The following is an 18,894-nucleotide window of genomic DNA, read 5'->3' as shown; positions in this document are numbered from 1 at the left end:
AAAGTGACTTGCTGTAATATATTGAATAAATTGCAAACATTAAAATACATATGATGAAAACCTTTCAATAATCCTTTTAAAATTATTTTCCTCATTGTTGTTATTTTTCATTTGTCATATTTTGCACTAGATCCAACTGCTCTCAAGAGATGGTTCTGACTTTATCATCTCTACACTGCACCAGTTCCTACACCCACCCCATCGATGGCCCATCAAAGAGAACACTCGCTCCACTTGATCGTTTGAAGGGGGGATGCTCAGTACAAATTTCGCTAGTTTATTTTTTTTATATTGAAAATACGGGACAAAAGGCGTCCCGGGGAGGGTCAATACGGGACACGGGACAAATGTCATAAATACGGGACAATCCCGTCAAATACGGGACGTCTGGTCACCCTGGTGGCAACATCACAGGAACAGGAAGGAAGCACCAAGACTGCTATAACCAAGTCAGCTTCAGCAGCAGTGTAATGACAAACTTAACAACAGCAATGGACCCACAGAGGGTAGAGACTTGTGGATAAAGCTGTCACTGTCGCACTGACACGCCAACTGTAAAAAGACATACATTGGGCAGGTTGTCCATACATTAGGAGAGCGATATTCCTGCTGCAGTAAAGTCCACTTACAAAGGAACAAAAGTCCTGAACAGGTAAGAATAGATGAAACATCCAAAGACATTCACAATGGCACTCATGGCTGTGGATAAAAGCTAACTGAATGACTTTACTGAAAAGTCATGCCTACTGATGGGAAAGCCAAGGGATCCTTCTTAAAAGCAAAAAAAGGTTGCCTGACCCCGGCAACACAAATCCATTGGCAAAATCATGAAGACGGTAATAGCCCTTGAATTAATAGCTTCCAACATAACACAAAACTTTGGTGCTGAAGCACACAGTAAAAGTCAGAAATGCTGTGCAAAACATACCAAGCAACACATCAATGGAAGAACAAAGCAAATGAAAAAAAAATATATATCTTAACACTGAAGACACACTTAAGTGAGGAAAAACAAGCAGAATCACTCAAGGTATGAGCAGATGTTGCTAGCATATGGGAGTCTGGTAGAATAACTTACAAAATATTCCAAGCGCATTAAAAAAAGCATTTGGGCAAGGAAGACCTCTGAAAAGAACACCAGCCACAGCACAATGGAGTGTCATTCACAGTCAGAAGCAGGTAGTATGGTCACCAACAATGACACAACAAGGAGCGCTGCTCATAGTAACAACCTGATGGCAAGACAAGGTGAAAAATCCTGGAGGGGAAAGACAGCACACTCACATTCAAGGAAGGTGCACATCAGGATGCAGAGAACTGGAAAGTACCTCACAAAACGGGGTATGCTAAGCGTGTACATAACAGAACCATTCTCATTGGAACTGTTAGCTTTGCATCTGGTTGCATCCCATATGTTCAAGGCTATTTTATGATGAATGGGTCTTTCATAATTGTGGTGTAAAATGCTGGTTTGTTTCTTTAGTCTGCAAGTCAAAACCAATAACAATTAGGGAAGCACTAATATGGTCCATAGAACAGTTGTCACAAAGTTCATAGACCTTAAGCAACTGTTTCAACCCTTAAACTTTATGGTCCATAGAACAGTTGTCACAAAGTTCATAGACCTTAAGCAACTGTTTCAACCCTTAAACTTTATGGTCCATAGAACAGTTGTCACAAAGTTCATAGACCTTAGGCAACTGTTTCAACCCTTAAACTTTATGGTCCATAGAACAGTTCACAAAGTTCATTAGACCTTAGGCAACTGTTGCAACCATTAAACTTTATGGTCCATAGAACAGTTGTCACAAAGTTCATAGACCTTAGGCAACTGTTTCAACCCTTAAACTTAACTTTTTGTTACACGATTAGAAAATATGTTGTCCTTAATATACATGAAACAATTTAATAAAATTAATAATGAATTAGGTCTGTTCAGTAAAAAAAAAAAAAAAAAAAAAAAAACAAAAAAAAAAAAAAAAAAAAAAAAAAAAAAAAAAAAAAAAATATAATATTTTCTCCACAAATCTAGTATATATATATAAAAGGATTACAACAAGCATTTCCATTGACTGCTTAACATGAGCATGACATGACAAAAAGAGGTGTTCAAGACTGGATCACAGAATAAGCTGTAACATGGAATACGCTCACATGGCAAAACCCTATTTTCTAATAAAAAATCACATCCTCACTCACTACTATAAATCAATTTGAAATCAAAAGATAAAAGCTAACAAGCAAGATTCAGAAAAAATATCAAGACTATTATTGGATGTAAATGTGGCTACATGTAAAAAGAGATCAGGATATGGACGTAGCTATACACACCAAGCTTGTAGTAAACATCAGTCACAAGCCTCAATCAATTTACTTCACTAGCTCAAAATAAATGCACTCGGGTAATACTCTTCTAAGACACACATGGCAACTGGAGCAATCGCAGGGGAGTTGAAGTGGACAGCAAACAGAATATGAAAAAAAAGGGATGAAATAACTGCAAATATCAAGGGGGTTTGCCCTATGTCATACCTTAATTGGACTCCGGTTCAGAAGTGTACAGCAATGAAGTATAAAAGAAACTGTTAAGCATTTAAGTATTAAATTCTGCAAAGCTAAAATAAGAGGTAAAACGAGGCATTCTTGACTAAAGCGTCGTATCATTAATCAGTCCATATGGAATGTTACAGCCATAGATTTTCACCTGCTTTATAAAGCACCCAGAATATTTCTACCATGTTCATTAGCAAAAATTGCTAAAAACAAAATACATCCATGAACCTATGTGAAAACATACATTCATGAAACCTGCCTACAGAAGCATCCTTACAGTAAATCCAAAGTTGCAGTGCAGATTTCTAAGATACTACAGCCAGCACATCAAATGTGATAATTCACATTTACAGAGCAATATTTTGAAAAGTAACCATCAATTCATTCATTTCTTTGAGCTACATAAAATTTTTATGAAAATTCTGGCCAGCAAGCTACTAGAAAATATCTGAACAAGTAAACAATATCTACATACAGCTATAGAAAATACCTGAAACAAGTATAGTACTAAATCTATTCATACACCTATAGAAAATACTGAGACAGTACACAAAATCTATACATATAAAGTATAAATTTATATATTCATCACAAACACACACATAAAGGTGAAATTACTAGTTAGTGAGAATCTAACATTAAAAAATTTTGTCACTCTCACATGAGATTTACAACAATAGATTACAGCTTCATAGTGCATCATTATTATTACTTTCACTTAACCAATGTCTGAACAACAGAATAAAACCATTTCATACAACAATGTTTAACTCAAAGACTGTTGCTGTCAGGTAACCTCTTCAGAGAGGAAATTTCAGATGGCAACAGCTCCTAACAGTGATCCTTCCACCCACAGCAACATTGCTATTTGCATTCACTTTCCATTAATCCCACGAGGCAGTAAAACTTTAATTTTCACTTTGCATTGAATCACAGATCCTTCAGTCAACCTCTGTCTCTATACAAATGGGACTTTTCTATAACTATGGCAGATTCACATCAACCGTACATTTGATGTCTAGGCCAGTCACTTACAACGCTCCTGATTGGCTGTTGATAAGCCAATCACAGGGCTGGAAACTCTCAGTCTCTCTCGAGAGTTCACATAGACAGGATGTAAGTTTCCACCTCTCCATGAGGATATATCTTCAAAAGTATCCCTCACGAGAGACGGAAGATACGCCCTGCCTATGTGAACTCTCGAGAGAGACTGAGAGTCTCCAGCCCTGTGATTGGCTTATCAACAGCCAATCAGAACCGTTTTAAGGGACTGGCCTAGACATCAAATGCACAGTTGATGTGAATCTACTATATAGTAATAATCATATTCTCCACTGACAAGGCTGACAGGGAGCACAACAGGTGCTTCAATGAAAGTAAAACCTGGAATGCTTTTCCTTTGTGCCTGGGTCAAGTTGTCATTGATTTGATGTATAATAACAAAAAGTAAATGGTGAAATATCCAGGCTTGTATATTTTTCAATACTGGAAACAGCAAAAAATCATGGATATACTTTCAGGCCACTGAACTTGGGACTGGCTCTTTTTTATTATTATGAACATTTATTTTTGCGTGGAAAGAAAAATATTGATCAGTTTGAGCATTCCACAACAAATATGTAGTGTTCAGTATACACAATATAACCACAAACAATGCTTCATCACAGCTTCAGTCCCATACATACCTTATTCATGGTCTCAAATATCCCACACTCAGTTTTTCTTCACAACTGAGCATGATCAGCAACATCTGCACTACCCACACTCTCAAGTGTTCAACCAACAGTCAGCTACCTTATATTTTGTGAGGTTGCCAGAGTGTCAAGTGTTTATATCCAGTGCTTCGTACCTTGTCTTCTTCAGTAAAATATTTTGTTCAAAAAGTGCTTTATATTCTAGTACTGGATGAAGGGTAATTTTGTGAAAATTTGTATGCTGATATGCTTTCTTTGGGCCAGGCACTAAGCATACTGAACAAGTCTGGAAAAATGATTATGCCCTTACTGGAAAAAAATTGTGGGGCTCATCTACGCACAAACAGCTGCAAAATTATGCTTTTTTCTTGAAATCACAAGCATGGGAAGTAGCACCAAAATGGTGAATGTATCCATAATTCTGTAAAAAATGTCCTAACATGATTACGAATCAAACATGCAGTCTAAATACGAACAACTCTATATCAAGTTTTTTTTATATTCCTGCAAATCCCAAGCCAAGATAGAAGAATGTTGAGAGCGAGAACAAGTAATGACCATTCAGCCTCAAAAAAAAATTATCATGCATTACTGAAACATGCAACAAACCCATGTACTACTTGTAGGGTGTGAGTGACTTTGAATTATAGAGACCCAAATTCACAGAGTAGAGTAGACACAACACATGACAAGTAGAGTAGATGAGATACATGACTTGGTACATGAACTATGAATACAATCTACTAACACCAGACAGTGAATGATAGTTCTCAAACTGGTAGCATTAAGAGATCAATCACAATCTTTTACAATATAGCAGTAGTACAAAGAAATAAAGAATAAGCAAATATAAAGTTGTTTCTGGCTGATCATATATAAGTGAGATGGTCCAAGACACTTGTCAAACAAAGGCACGCGTTCAAGACAAAGCATATATTATATGAAATATGCTTCTTATCATCAAATGAAGAAAATGAAGAAAGTAGCTTAGGGAAAAAAGAAGACAGTATTAATGAGCTGCTAGCTTCTACAAGATCCTTCTCCTTTGTTTTGATATTCAACTAGTATAATGCTCTAGTGAAAAAAATTCTAAAATGAAAAAATATATATATATTTATATATTACGTACATTTCTACCTGCATATCCTGAAAAAGTATGAGGCAATTCACTAGATTTCTTCACCTACCCTAGATGAAGAGTCAAGTGTGAGGACTGCTTTATTTGGGTTAACAATAGATGTTGGAAAACAGGCCACAGGTTCCGCCTCCACAACGAAGTTCCGGAAAAAGCCACTGACCAATGGGGGCCTTCTCAGAGAAACCAAACGACCCCTTTGACAGCCCCGGAGAGAAGCTAAAACTATGGAGACCATTGCCTTCAGGAGGAACAAGGTTAGAATAAAAATAAAAATGGAAAATCTTGACAAACTTTTTCTACATGCAGTTTTAACAATTTTGTAGCAATTGCAAATGGTAGATTAAAAATTTAAGTATTTTTGGTTGGATTAAATAAAAAATTCTTAACACTACAGAAAGAAGACAGAATCTAAATTTAGTTTTTCAATGAAATCTAATTTTCAAAAATTTAATGAGAGAGAGAGAGAGAGAGAGAGAGAGAGAGAGAGAGAGAGAGAGAGAGAGAGAGAGAGAGAGAGAGAGAGAGAGAGAGACTATACAATTATAAGGTAAAAAATAATTTCTACTATTTTTAATTGAGGTGGCTTAATAATAATATGTAAAACACAATACTGCAACTACATTTTCAATAAAAATAAAGGAAAATTCAGAGAGAGAGAGAGAGAGAGAGAGAGAGAGAGAGAGAGAGAGAGAGAGAGAGAGAGAGAGAGAGAGAGAGAGAGAGGTGCCTGTTAGTTTGTAAATGTCCCCTACTAAAGGGATCTTTGAAATTTTACTATGCTCCTCAAGCTCCATACCTGGCATTACACTAAGACGTGACACAGAGGCCGCATGATGCAACCTACTACACTTGCTGGGAACTCTGGGGAAGTGAGAAAAGCTGGCATTGTGATGTAACTGTGACAACTGGCGTCGACATCTGTTCAAAAGAGAGCCGACAAATTATGTATATGTACTTGGGTCAGACATAAAATACTACAGTCCAGACAAATACTTTCTATACGTATATAAAATACTAATTCAAAGGTGGAGTTGAATAACCCTGAAGCATGATGACAAGGAAAACTACTTCTTGTCTAATAAAAACCTCCATAATATTAGACTTTAAAACAAAATACACAGTCAAGCAATCAAATTCTGGTCAAAAAAAAGAGCATAAAATAGTTCAAAATGAATAATGAGTTTTTAAGGGACAAACTTTCATCACTTTCCACCCAACAAATTTCACACCAGGCCTGTCATCTTGCAAACAGAAAGGGAATACGTACTGAGATTAAAAGTAAAAGCAGGGACACCGATAGTGAAAAAAAATATTGTTCAAAAGGGTATACTCACTCATATGCTCTTCCATTATACAGCCTACTTTTATATGGTCACAGACCAGTCACATACTAAATTTCAATAATTTTCAAAATTATAATTGACAATTAAATAAATGTAAATATTTTACATATAATTTCCATGACATATTAAGATACTTTGTTTACTATGTTAAAACTTCCAGGTACCTAAAGGTATAAATAAAATTCTTCCTTAAATACAGTTCTAAAAAAATAATGCAAAAGCACAACCCATAATCTTGAAACCTGAACTCCTTATAAATTGACTTAATTAACTGTAAAAAGTACATCTTCATATTCAAGATTTATCACTTCAGATTTATATATAAACGTAAATATGAGCCAACACAAATAACGCCGAAAAATACTTTACCTGAAACGATCAAGAGGTGACGGGTATCCAGGGGTGCCAAACTTGTCTGCATTAATTCCAAAAGATCCCAAATGGCCGTGTTTCCATGGTAATAAGCCCTATAAAGAGTACAATATAAATATGCATAGGAAAGGATTTGGACTTCAGTGTGTTATTCATATTACAACAGCTGCTTCATAAAAACAAACCTCTGTCTAAGCTGAGGCCTATTATCTCTGGTTTAGAAAGAGAGGTTAGAATATACTGAAAACACCGCTTTTCTAACTAACTGTGTTTGTCATTACCCATTGGCATTTGCAAAGAAAACTATAAATTGTGCTATATTCATTAGAAGGGAGCTGGGAACACTTTGCACTGCAATGTCTTTAAAAGGAGTACAGCCTTCAACATGGCTTGCACATCTCACAGCAGAATCTCATGTTGCTTTGCAACATCCCTTTCTTTCTACCAGTCTGTCCAAGATCTTTAACTCTTCCCTGCTCCAACTTGGACCTCTCTCAAATACAAAAAAAACTCATTAGGCAGACACTACAAGTCTATAGCAGTAAGATAGACTAAATCATGCCTTTAAAATTACTGGTAATTACTTCAGCAGGTGGCTACTTATTAATAAATCAGTTTTAAGGTGAGGAGGGGGGGAAGGCTGCAAGAAACTAGTCAAATCTCCACTCGGTAGTTTAACTAAAGACCTACAGATCAACTGACCAAAAGTTGTTTGTCACAGTAATACTACTCAATAGTTACATTGCCTCTGAAAATTACATCCATCAGTTCAAAATTTTCACATAACAGAAGCACGTAAGTACTTAAGCTCTAGCTTCAGCAACCCTTATTCTAATCTTAAATGTCTTTAACCTTACTCAAAAGTATACTCTGAAAATCATGAAAGGGTTAAGAGTAGTCCTGGCAAAGTTAGTAGTACTACACACCTAAGATATCTATTATTCCTAGCACTCTTGTCTCAATGTGCTAAAAACAAAAAAAGAAAACATGAAATATCCAGTGACAACTTATAATCTATATGATAAGATGTGCAAGATAAATTGAGGCAAATCTACTTACTAGTGTAGGTGTTGATGTGCTCTTGACAAATGGTGACTGCGAGCTAATGTTCAGATGCTGGTTGCCTCTGTCAGGAAAAGAAGGGAAATAATGCTTAGTCTAAGAAATACTATGATAACCCAAGTCCAATACCATTACGTATATTTTCTTACAGTAATCTGCATCAAACACATTATGAGGAAACACCTTATTCAAATAGTAATCCTTCTAAAGAACATCCTTTTACTGTAAAAGATCTGTGAGAATACTTCCAAGGAAGGAGGCTCAAAAGAGAAATCATCCTGCAGAGAAACTGGTTACAGGAAAAGGTGATAATAAATTAACAGGAGAGAATAGAAAATAAAACCAAACACCTGAATTCAAATGACGTTCGCAGAAAGCGGGAAAGAATTTACCGTTCGCTTAAACATTTTGAGATTAGAAGATTCCACAACTGTGCTAGGCAAACTATTCTACATTTTAGTTGTAGCTAAAATAAAACTCACCCAAATGAACAAATCATCCCAATCTTGCTCTTTTGCTGAGGCTCAGTACTAGTACTCATATCTAAAAGTCATGATATTTTTATTATTTACGTATAGACATACAGGCAGTCTCTGGGTTACGATGGGGGTTCCATTCTTGAGATGTGTCGTAAGCCGAAAATTGTTGTAAGCCGGAACATCATCAAAAATCCTAAGAAAACCTTACTTTTAATGCTTTGGGTGCATTGAAAACTATGTAAACTGCATTCTTATTGCATTTTTCATCAAAAAACCTTCAAATATTGAGTATTTTGCATTTTTTGGTGTCATATTTCATCTGCTAGATCAGCGTTGTAGGCGTCGTAACCCTAGAAATAATTTCTGATGAATATAACTGAAAAGCGCCTTAAGGGGGCCGGCCGGCTAATGCCGTTTTTTTAACGACAGGACTTTGACATTCATACCACTTAATAAGGTGACTTGGGACATCTCCAAACCGCATATGATTTTCGCCTCTGACCTTCGGTTTTGTGACGCCAGGGCGATTTATCCCGAAAATAACCCCTTTTCAAATTCTATCTCCTCCCTTGATATTTAATATTAAGACCTGGGATTACTACCATATATAGACCTGATGTAGACCTCCAATCGAATGGAGAGTTTTTTTTCTAAAAGTCATTTTTTTGCTAGATATGAATTTTTCAATATGGTAAAAAAATAAACCCTATAAATCACGAGAAAAAAATTTATAAAAAAAAGACGAAACAAAAATTGAAAAAAAATGGCTCTATTTGGTTGTTCTATAATGTCTTTCTGAGTTATATACCAAATTCCAATGTTATAGCTTTAAAACTAAGTGAGGAGATAGACTTTGAAGGTCAATAAGTATAGTTTTGAGATACGGGCGTTCAAAGTTTTCCTTCGTATTTCTATAGAGACAATGTTAATAAATAATGATTATTATGAATGTATATTTGTTTTTTGTGTATTAATAAACCAAAACTATTTTATTTATCATAATTTAATCATAAATGATGATCCCTTTGCTCATATATCGTAGCCTGGGGCACTGCTTGAGGCAAGATGGGCACTCCTTCCTACGTAACACCTCTCCCCTTCACTAACTCGGCTTATTACAGCGAATTTTCTTCTTCTGTATGTTAGCGAGATGTTTTTCCTTGTATTTTCTCTTTGGCATGATGACATTCTTGCCGAAACAGAGATAAACAAACATAAATGCAGGAGAATGTCAGAGGTGAAACTCGAAGAGTGTACTCTCTTTTACAAAGACAATTTAATAAATCATGATTATTATGAATTTCATAGTCCATTTTGGGTATTAAAAAACCAAAACTATGTTATTTATCATAAATGAAGATCTCTTTGCTCAAAGATCGTAGCCTTGGGCATAGTGTGACGTGTGCTGTCAGGCAAGAAGGGGGCGTTACTAAGCAACCCTCCCCTCTCTCTTCACTAAACTAAGCGTATATTATGATTCTGTAACAATGCTTGAGCGATTTTTCTTCGTCTGTACGTTAGCGAGATGTTTTGCTTGTCTTTTCCTCATTGGCATGATGAACTTCTTGCCGAAAACATTCATAAACATACGTGAAAGCAAGCGAAAGTCACGAGGTGAAACTCGAACGTGTAATCTACTTGAAGTCTATGGTCGCACTGATTCATGGTTGAACCAGATACTCGCTTCTGCGAGCCACGAACTCTACAGATGCCATTTCTCACAATTTCTTTCTTTCCAATAATTATCAAATTTACGATAACAGAAGAAATATTGCATTTTCTTGTATGGATGAATGTTTTAGGCTTATTGAGTTATGTTTACTAATTACCTTGTAACTACGAAAGTAAGAGGAATTTTGACGAAATATTTCGTATACGTATTCTCAATTGCCATATGAAGCTCCATGAATTTTTTTCATGACTTTGCATTTTTCGCCCTATACCACTGTATATAGGGGTTCGGCCGGCCGAACCCCTTAACCTCAGAACGTTGTAAGTCGAACCCGTCGTAACCCAGGGACTGCCTGTATAAGTGTAGGTTAGTATATGTTTGTAGCATGCATGCAAATCATTTGTATAAATAAATTTTAAAAAATCAGTAAATAAAGCATTTAACTCATATGGCCAAGGAATACAAAAATTCGATAAGCTGCACTGGGATGGGAGTTGATAAAAAACTCAAACCTATGGTTGACTCTGAGCTGCTGGCACTTGAAAGGTGAACCATGAATTTTTACCAGAATTCATTACTGCCAATATCCATGATTTTGGTCTCCATAATAGCAACTCGCCTTTTAATTTTATCTCCTGACATATTAGTTTTGGTCTGTGGAAACTGTCAGTCACTGAGAGAGAGAGAGAGGAGAGAGAGAGAGAGAGAGAGAGAGAGAGAGAGAGAGAGAGAGAGAGAGAGAGAGTGTTTTGTGTTTTTTTTTTTTAGAGGCTTACTTCTAAAAAAAAATAAGAGCCTCTTGAAAATCCCAGGATTAAAAAAAAAAAGTGTACTTGGGAAAGAATAAATAGTAATGAAAACAATTTGTATAGTACCTAAATTTTGTATGGAGTTGATGTCAAAGATGTAGACCTGATGGACCTAGTGGATAAAAAGGATTGGCTGGAGGTATATGTGATCATTACTTGATTTAAAAAGAAAAGTTAAGATGGAGGATGGAAGCTCAAATTGCAAGAAGAAAAGAGTATAAAAAAAAAAAAAATTATGAAAAAGTAAATCTGACTGAAAGAGAATAAAACAAGAAGTAAAAGGATGAAAAAATAGTCCACTGTTAAAGAAGAAAAGGGGAAGTTGTAAGTATAAAGAAAATAAGCAAAATTTCAGGATGGGATCTAAAGATCAGCAGGATGTGCTAATGTCATTGGTATGGTGTGAGGATTTTGAGGATAAAAATAAGAGGAAGGAATAAATTGCTAGGGGTGGGAAAAAACTACAGTTGGTCATACGGGACGGGGATCTAGTATCTGTTATGAAACAATTCCACCAAATGCAAGTATCAAAGAAGACAAAAACATAAAGCATCAGGAGGTAATGTGAAGGTTAAGGATGTATGGTACCATAATGCAGACAACTGGTTTTGAGACAGATTCAGTTTTCTTTATGACAGCAAAAACATTATTTAAAATGTTTTAGATAACAAAGAGGCTGGTTTTGACATAAAAGTAGGTCTAAAACAATCAATCATGCATTATAGCATTTTTTATTATGAAAGAAAAGATGACATGGTTGATGTTACCAGACGATACAGCACTGACTGGGAATGGTAAACAGTAACTGTAGAAACAAAGTAAATGTATTTTGAAAGTGTAGCAGTTCTACTTAACAACTCTGCACAAGGATACCAAGTAGACATACAGTACTTCCTTTTATATGTAATCATTAATCAGTACCCTCAAAATCAAATAAGACACTCACATCCTCATGCAAGACCAGTCTGGGTTTTTTTTTCAGACGACGACTGATAAGTTAACACCTCAAACGTCCCCAAGTTACACGTTGTTACCACTCTGTCATATTCGAAGGTCCTTATATTTTCTTTCAATTGTCATGGGTGGAATCAGAAAAAATAAAATTTAGATTTTTACTTCAAAAGAAGTCGAGTATTTCTCTAGTGAAAAAGAGTGAGTGAACGATTAAGAGGTGTTATAGGGAAGAGGGCCCAGACATTACTATAAGTCTGGTTAGATGAAGTGGGAAGAGATATTTGGGAAGGCAGGCCTTTAATATGCAAGCAGCACAAATGGGCATGTACATGTCAGGGATGATTCTCCAGGGGGATTTCACAAACGTTACTCACGAACCTTTGTGTCTCCATAACGTTTGATAGTTTAGTCCCTAACATTACACATATTATTAATATTATTATTATTATTATTATTATTATTATTATTATTATATTATTATCATTATATATTATTCAGAAGAGGAAAACTACTTCATTATGGAACAAGCCCATAAGGGCCATTGCATTAAAATTCAAGCTTCCAAAGACTGTGGTATTCACTCAAAAAAAAGTAACAGAAGATAATACAGATAGTTAATACAGAAAGAGGAGATCAGTTACTAAAAAAAAAAAAAAAATAAAAAAAAAAAACAATTCAATAAATCAATGAAAAATGTATGTATACAATATTTAAAATACAAATTGATTGCATTACGGTAGTAATGTATTATGCTTTCAAATATCAAGCCATATTTACCCTATTAATACAAAATTCGCAATACCTCGAAAACTTACACACAAGTGGGGTCTAAATATATGTGGTAACAATCACTGCCCTTGTCTGGGATTCTGACATGAAGTTTTTTTCTGCATTCAGGATTCATCCATGATTTGGTAGTTAAAGTCTGTGTGTAGCAGTGAGCCATCCCTGTCATGGTAAAGATTACCATGTTGAAATTATATATATATATATATATAATTATATATATATATATATATATATATATATATATATAGTGTGTGTGTGTGTGTGTGTGTGTGTGTGTGGTGTGTGTGTGTGTGTGTGTGTGTGTTTTTTAGTCACTTTTCTTCAACTTACATAATCACACAAACATACCCACCTTACGAGAAAGAGCAAAAAGTTCCAGGTTTAACTGGGTATATACACTGTTACACCTTCCCCTCATGATCAGTCATACTTCTGGGTGTAATTTCATACCAAGCATCCAGAGAGACAGAGAGAGAGAGAGAGAGGAGAGAGAGAGAGAGAGAGAGACTTCTTCCCCAAAATAGGATTGGCGTTTTTCTAGCCACTGAATTATGCAGACCTTGCCACACAAAATGGCACTGATACTCACCGGGCCTCTTCAAGGTCCACTCACACTGAGGAACAGCCACACACACACAAACACACACTACAGCTTGTCGATAAGAGCCAAGAAAGACGCGGCCTCACAAGCTAAAAAAATAAGATAGGCCTACGTCAATAGTTGGCTAGAGATTGCTGACATTGGAAATATGTACACACACAACATTTATATTATATACATTAATTCCCAGGTAGATCGAATTGGATATTTAAAGACATTTGTAGCTTAGCTAATGCATGTATATGAATCCGATGATGTATATAGATCACGGTACTGTAGATAATAATAATAATAATAATAATAATAATAATAATAATAATAATAATAATAATAATACCACGGTTTGATCTTACAAAACCTATATACCTCCTAAACCCGTAAGCAAAGAACTTTTAATGTCCTCCTCAAATGTCAAGGTAACTAAACTGCTCTACCAAGAGTAGACCTTAAAGGTCAATAAACTAATCGATGTTATTTTTCGCTCTCGTACTCACTCGATCCGCTTATCTCTGGACCCATAAAAAAATTACATCATCCAAAAATTATATATTTGTTTTGTAGGACTAAGAGATAAGGATGCCACTCATTTGAAGAGGATGCTTAGGTTCTTAGTGAATTTGGAAGTATTTAAGACTCTTTTTAGGATGATTGCAATTTCCGCAAGTTGAGACGATAAAGCTAAAACGCTCAAAGCAAAATATTTTTGCCCAAAAAACCGTCAGTGTTGTCTCGTGCGATCTGCATCGATGACCATCTACATCTATCTAATTTTCCCCTGCAACTGTACAGATATACAGTTGCCTTCCACAAAAGAGACACCAACAGGAACGCCAGCCAGAGATGGGACAAATATCTCAACTTACCAAGACGACTGTGATTTGTAGGTCCACCGGGAGATACGACAGAAGAAGCACTGTTAATGAGTCATTTAACTTCGAGTAATGTGATTCGGTTATTTCCCCTCGTCGATACAGCGAGAGATCACGTTTAATGGAAGTCCAGTCCCCCCCTCTTTTTTCCCCCTCCGGTTGGCGGGAAGCGTGAATTCACATTCCCAGTCACGGTAAGCCAGACAAACCGTGGACACGATTAAGACAAGAGCGTCTGCACAGCTTTGTTTGAAAGCACGGCAATATGATACACCGCGAGGAAAGGAGATATTATCGTGAAAACCTACGGGCCAGACCGCCCTAACTCGGCGCGCTCTCTCGCACACACACCGTCTGGAGCAGACACATAGGCGCCCCCGAGGTAGCAGTTGCTACTGGTCATTTTCCCCCGAGATCGTCTCCTGCTTCTACTATCAGACTGGAGGGTCTCCATCGCATCCTGTAGCGACTACAGACTCGTACAAGGGTTACTTTCGACATTAAATTTCGTAATGCCTCGAATTAAATGGGAGAGTCTTAAAAATTCCCGACGTGGCAACGCTCGAAACGGAAGGGACCATGCTTGCGCTTCGATAACTTTGGAACAGGCTGACTTCTGTTGCCTGTGCTACCATCAGAGGCTGGAGATAAATAAACACCCTATTAAGCAACTAAAATGGCTCCAGGAAAGCAAGAACACACACACGTGATAAAAAAAGGAAAATCAACGTTCAAAATTGCGGTATACGTTTTTACGAACCAAATGCTGAGATTGCCTTCTTAGGGCTCTTTGACTTTGGCATATATTAATAAATAAAATGAGAACTGTCTACCCCTGGCTTTGTACAAAGAAGCGAAAAACAGTGTCAAGAAACTGAAAACAAAGATTGTGGAATATTCTATAAAAATAACGAGTTTTCTTTAAAATCATGAATTCCATAAACTAAACAATTCTTAGCAATAAAAACTTGCGTTGGTAGTTACATAATGAACGAGAAATTTCTACAAATAAAATCGAAATTCAAAATTCGTTTAATTAAGGACAAGGCCCAAAAAGGAATTGCATCCATGCCCGAAAATAGAAACGGGAGGGGGGTTTGACAACAAAACGACAGACATTCCTCTTAACGAAGAAGGTATGCGGGGAAAAAACTCCCAGGGCTTAGAAGTAAAAGAAAGAACTAATCACTAAATCAGCAACAAACAAAAATTCCGGTTATCAGAGAGAGAGAGAGAGAGAACTTGCAACAGAGGAGAGAGATCATGTTGAGATACGAGGAAAACTACAGCAAAAGCAATACCCCTCCGATGAATAACCGTTAATAGGCCTAACCGTTTCTGTTTCAAATCAATGTATCAGGATACATTGCGTTGTCAAATATGACTATAATCACAGATAAAAAAAAAAAAACAAGACAAAACCAAAAACAAAAACCACATCAAACCTAAACATTACGGGGAAAGAGGATAAAAAATTCAAGAAGAATCCAAGGCCAAAGGCCAGCACTGGGATCTTAAGAGGTCATTCAGCGCTGGAAAAAGGAAATAAAAGTAGGTATTAGGTTTTGAAGATTAACAGGAAGGCAAACCTGCAGTTGCACTAAGAAATAATCGGTTAGGAGAGGATGGATAGCAAGCTGGAATAAATATACGGAATGGAGGTACAGTAAAAGGATTGAAATGGGTTGCAGCTAGGGGCCGAAAGGACGCTGCAAAGAAACCTTTGGTAATGCCTACAGTGCATCGCAGGAGGTGCACTGACGGCCCTACCCCCTTACGAGATCGAAAAAAATATAATTATCCGTGAACGTTCAACCAGCGTGAACGCTAGACCAAGGGGATCTGATTGACTAGCAAACTGACCAGGAAAAGATACCTTAAATACGTTAGAATGTTGGCTATATACTGATAATGCTTATAGCATACATATAGTACAAGTACACACAGCACTCCCCAAATTCCGATTATCATTCATGTTACTGGGAAATATTATACAACACCGGTTTCCATATGATACAAGACAATTAAACATATAGAGGGCAGTTTCTCTAGTAGGTCAACTCCCAATTGAAAGAATACCTCTATTCTTCTCCTCTCCCCGTTTTCAAAACACGTTTACAGTGAAGTATTAACACTATCGTTATAATTTTGGAGAATACTCAAACATTCAAGAAAATTTCTTAACCTAGCAAATCAAGTACAGAATGACCATAGGCCTATAGGTCTAAGTCCACGAGAGGAGACCAACATTCAATAATTATATTTAAGTCAATAAAAACAGGCTGAAATAACTGAGTATAAAAGGTTCATAAAAAAGGAAAAGGTCCACGGCTCCATATGTAATAAAAATCAAATTTTAGGCCAAAGGCCAAGTTGTGGCCTATGAGACCATTCAGCGCTGAAAGGGAAACAGAGAAAAAAGGGTTAGTTGTGAAAGGAGGAAGACCGAGGTGGAAAGCAACGAGCCTTAAGTAATGCCTACAGTTAACAGCGGAGAGGCCGCACTAACAGCACTAAGATATCCCCCATGGATAAAATTAATTATTCTAGTTCAAGATGAAATAAATTTTTTATTAAAAATTCGACGCTTTTGTGAGTTTTTAATATGATAATGGCAATCAAATCAAATAATATATATATATATATATATATATATATATATATGTATATATATATATATATATACAAGAGGCTCCCGAGCAGTTTCCTTATACTTATAATCATTATTAAATATTATATAAGGCATATGGAAATAACCCCCAAATATTAACTATGACGTAGTCCGTTATCAATCTACAACACCCACGTTGTCTTGAAGATTCGGAATAAAAATATGATGGCAATAAATACTAAATGACGAAATGAATTAGATATTAACCTAAGATGAACCTTTAAAGAATACGCAATACTACGCACAAGTAGGTTATACCCACGATCCTCTGTATGATCCTGGTTTATCCCCAGTAAACAATGATTCATACCGAGTGCTGGACAAGTGAGTCTATCTTAGCGAACTTTGTAACGATAAATGCGTAATTCAGGCCGATATCATGAGTCTACAGTTTTTTTCAAGTGTAGATTACAGCGATCGGCAAAGTAGGCCAACGGAGGTGAATAATGAGAAAAAACGACATTGCTGTATAAACAATTACGGTATGATAATGTATAAACAATTACGGTATGATAATGACAAATACCTGTATATCGATAACACAATTCATAAAGGACGAATATGAACAGCATGACGCAAAACCAGTCGAGTTACGAAAAGGGTATTGTGGATATGTCACAAAAACAAGTTATAAAAAAAAAAAAAAAAATGGGGGGGGGAAAAAAAAAAAGGGGGGGGGGGGGATGTGTCCGACTAGAGCAAGGAAATCCTGTTGAACGAGATAAACATGAGTAGAGCGCGGTGAGAACATTCTTGCGCATATCTGATGAGATAGAGCAGAGGATGTTCAATAGAGCAGTTTTAAATAAACATCTACCTCTCTCTCTCTCTCTCTCTCTCTCAGTTTCCTCTCTCTCTCTCTCTCTCTCTCTCTCTCTCTCTCACCAGGGAGAAGCGATTTTATCATTTGTAATAAAATTGAAACCTATTTTAAAACTTCCAACAATACTGATGCTTTTTCCTATTTTGGTCTAAGATGCCAAGTTGTCTTTATTTCTCTCGCGTGTGTATATTATAGATACACATACATACACAACATACATTATGCACTTTGGGAACTGATCACCTACTTTCTTCACACATGCGAACCAGGATTTATTTCAGTTATGCTGAAAGTAATAACAGTTCTAAACACATGAGTTTGTTTGTTTTTTTCCTTTCTTTGACTTATAATTTTCTTGTCATGCTGGGACAAATCAAAACTGCCCAGAAAGGATACTCTATGCCTACGCTAATATCCTGCCAGCATGCTGTAACAAAAAAACAAAAAACAAAAACATTATCTTTCTTGTCTTTTTATCTCTGTGAACAAAATTCTGTTGCATAAAAGGTCAGCTTAATCTAAAGCAACAGCCCTTGTATAATTGCTGTAAGATGATGATAAGGAAAGCCGTAACCCGCTAAAAACGTTTTTGTACATTGAAACAAATAGTTTAAAGTTAAATTTATTGTATTTGCCTCAGCATGAAAGGAAAATCATAATTTGAAAATACAAGAAGGAAAGTCAAGGCAATTAAAATAGCAACTACTTTTAAGTTGATTGTAGTAAGGGAGGGTATCCTGCACAAAAAATAAATGATTTCTTGTAAAATGGAATATCTTGAGTTTGCTTGCCATCTCTTTGACACACACACACACACACACACACACACACATATATATATATATATACAAAGAGAGAGAGAGAGAGAGAGAGAGAGAAGAGATGAGAGATGAGAGAGAGAGAGGAGAGAGAAGAGAGAGAGAGAGAGAGAGAGAGAGGACGAGAGAGAGAGAGAGAGAGGAGGGTTTCCATTAGAAACAAAACAGTAGTCAACACTTTTTACATCCTCTACCTGCTAAGTCCACAGAAGTCCTAATTCCATAACTTCAGGTGGTGCGTGGACCT

At 36.3% G+C, this 18,894-nt stretch overlaps 1 protein-coding gene and 1 long non-coding RNA gene across 2 annotated transcripts in view; one reads left to right on the top strand and one right to left on the bottom strand.

Annotated features, from left to right (window-relative positions):
* Window positions 1-18,894, top strand: part of LOC135218624 (uncharacterized) — a 203,917-nt gene that overhangs the window by 105,931 nt on the left and 79,092 nt on the right. The gene's annotated exons all lie outside the window — the stretch shown is intronic.
* LOC135217917 (uncharacterized) lies at window positions 5,533-14,483 on the bottom strand. The gene is made up of 5 exons (XR_010315236.1): window positions 14,330-14,483; window positions 8,160-8,226; window positions 7,098-7,195; window positions 6,182-6,303; window positions 5,533-5,623 (listed from the first exon to the last, which is right to left on the bottom strand). It is a non-coding gene; the product is annotated as an uncharacterized LOC135217917 (long non-coding RNA).

Source organism: Macrobrachium nipponense, chromosome 9, assembly GCF_015104395.2.
Source record: "Macrobrachium nipponense isolate FS-2020 chromosome 9, ASM1510439v2, whole genome shotgun sequence".
Taxonomy (NCBI): Eukaryota; Metazoa; Arthropoda; class Malacostraca; order Decapoda; family Palaemonidae; genus Macrobrachium; species Macrobrachium nipponense.
The sequence above is the reverse complement of the archived record's forward strand: the minus strand, read 5'-3'. Positions and strand labels throughout refer to the sequence as shown.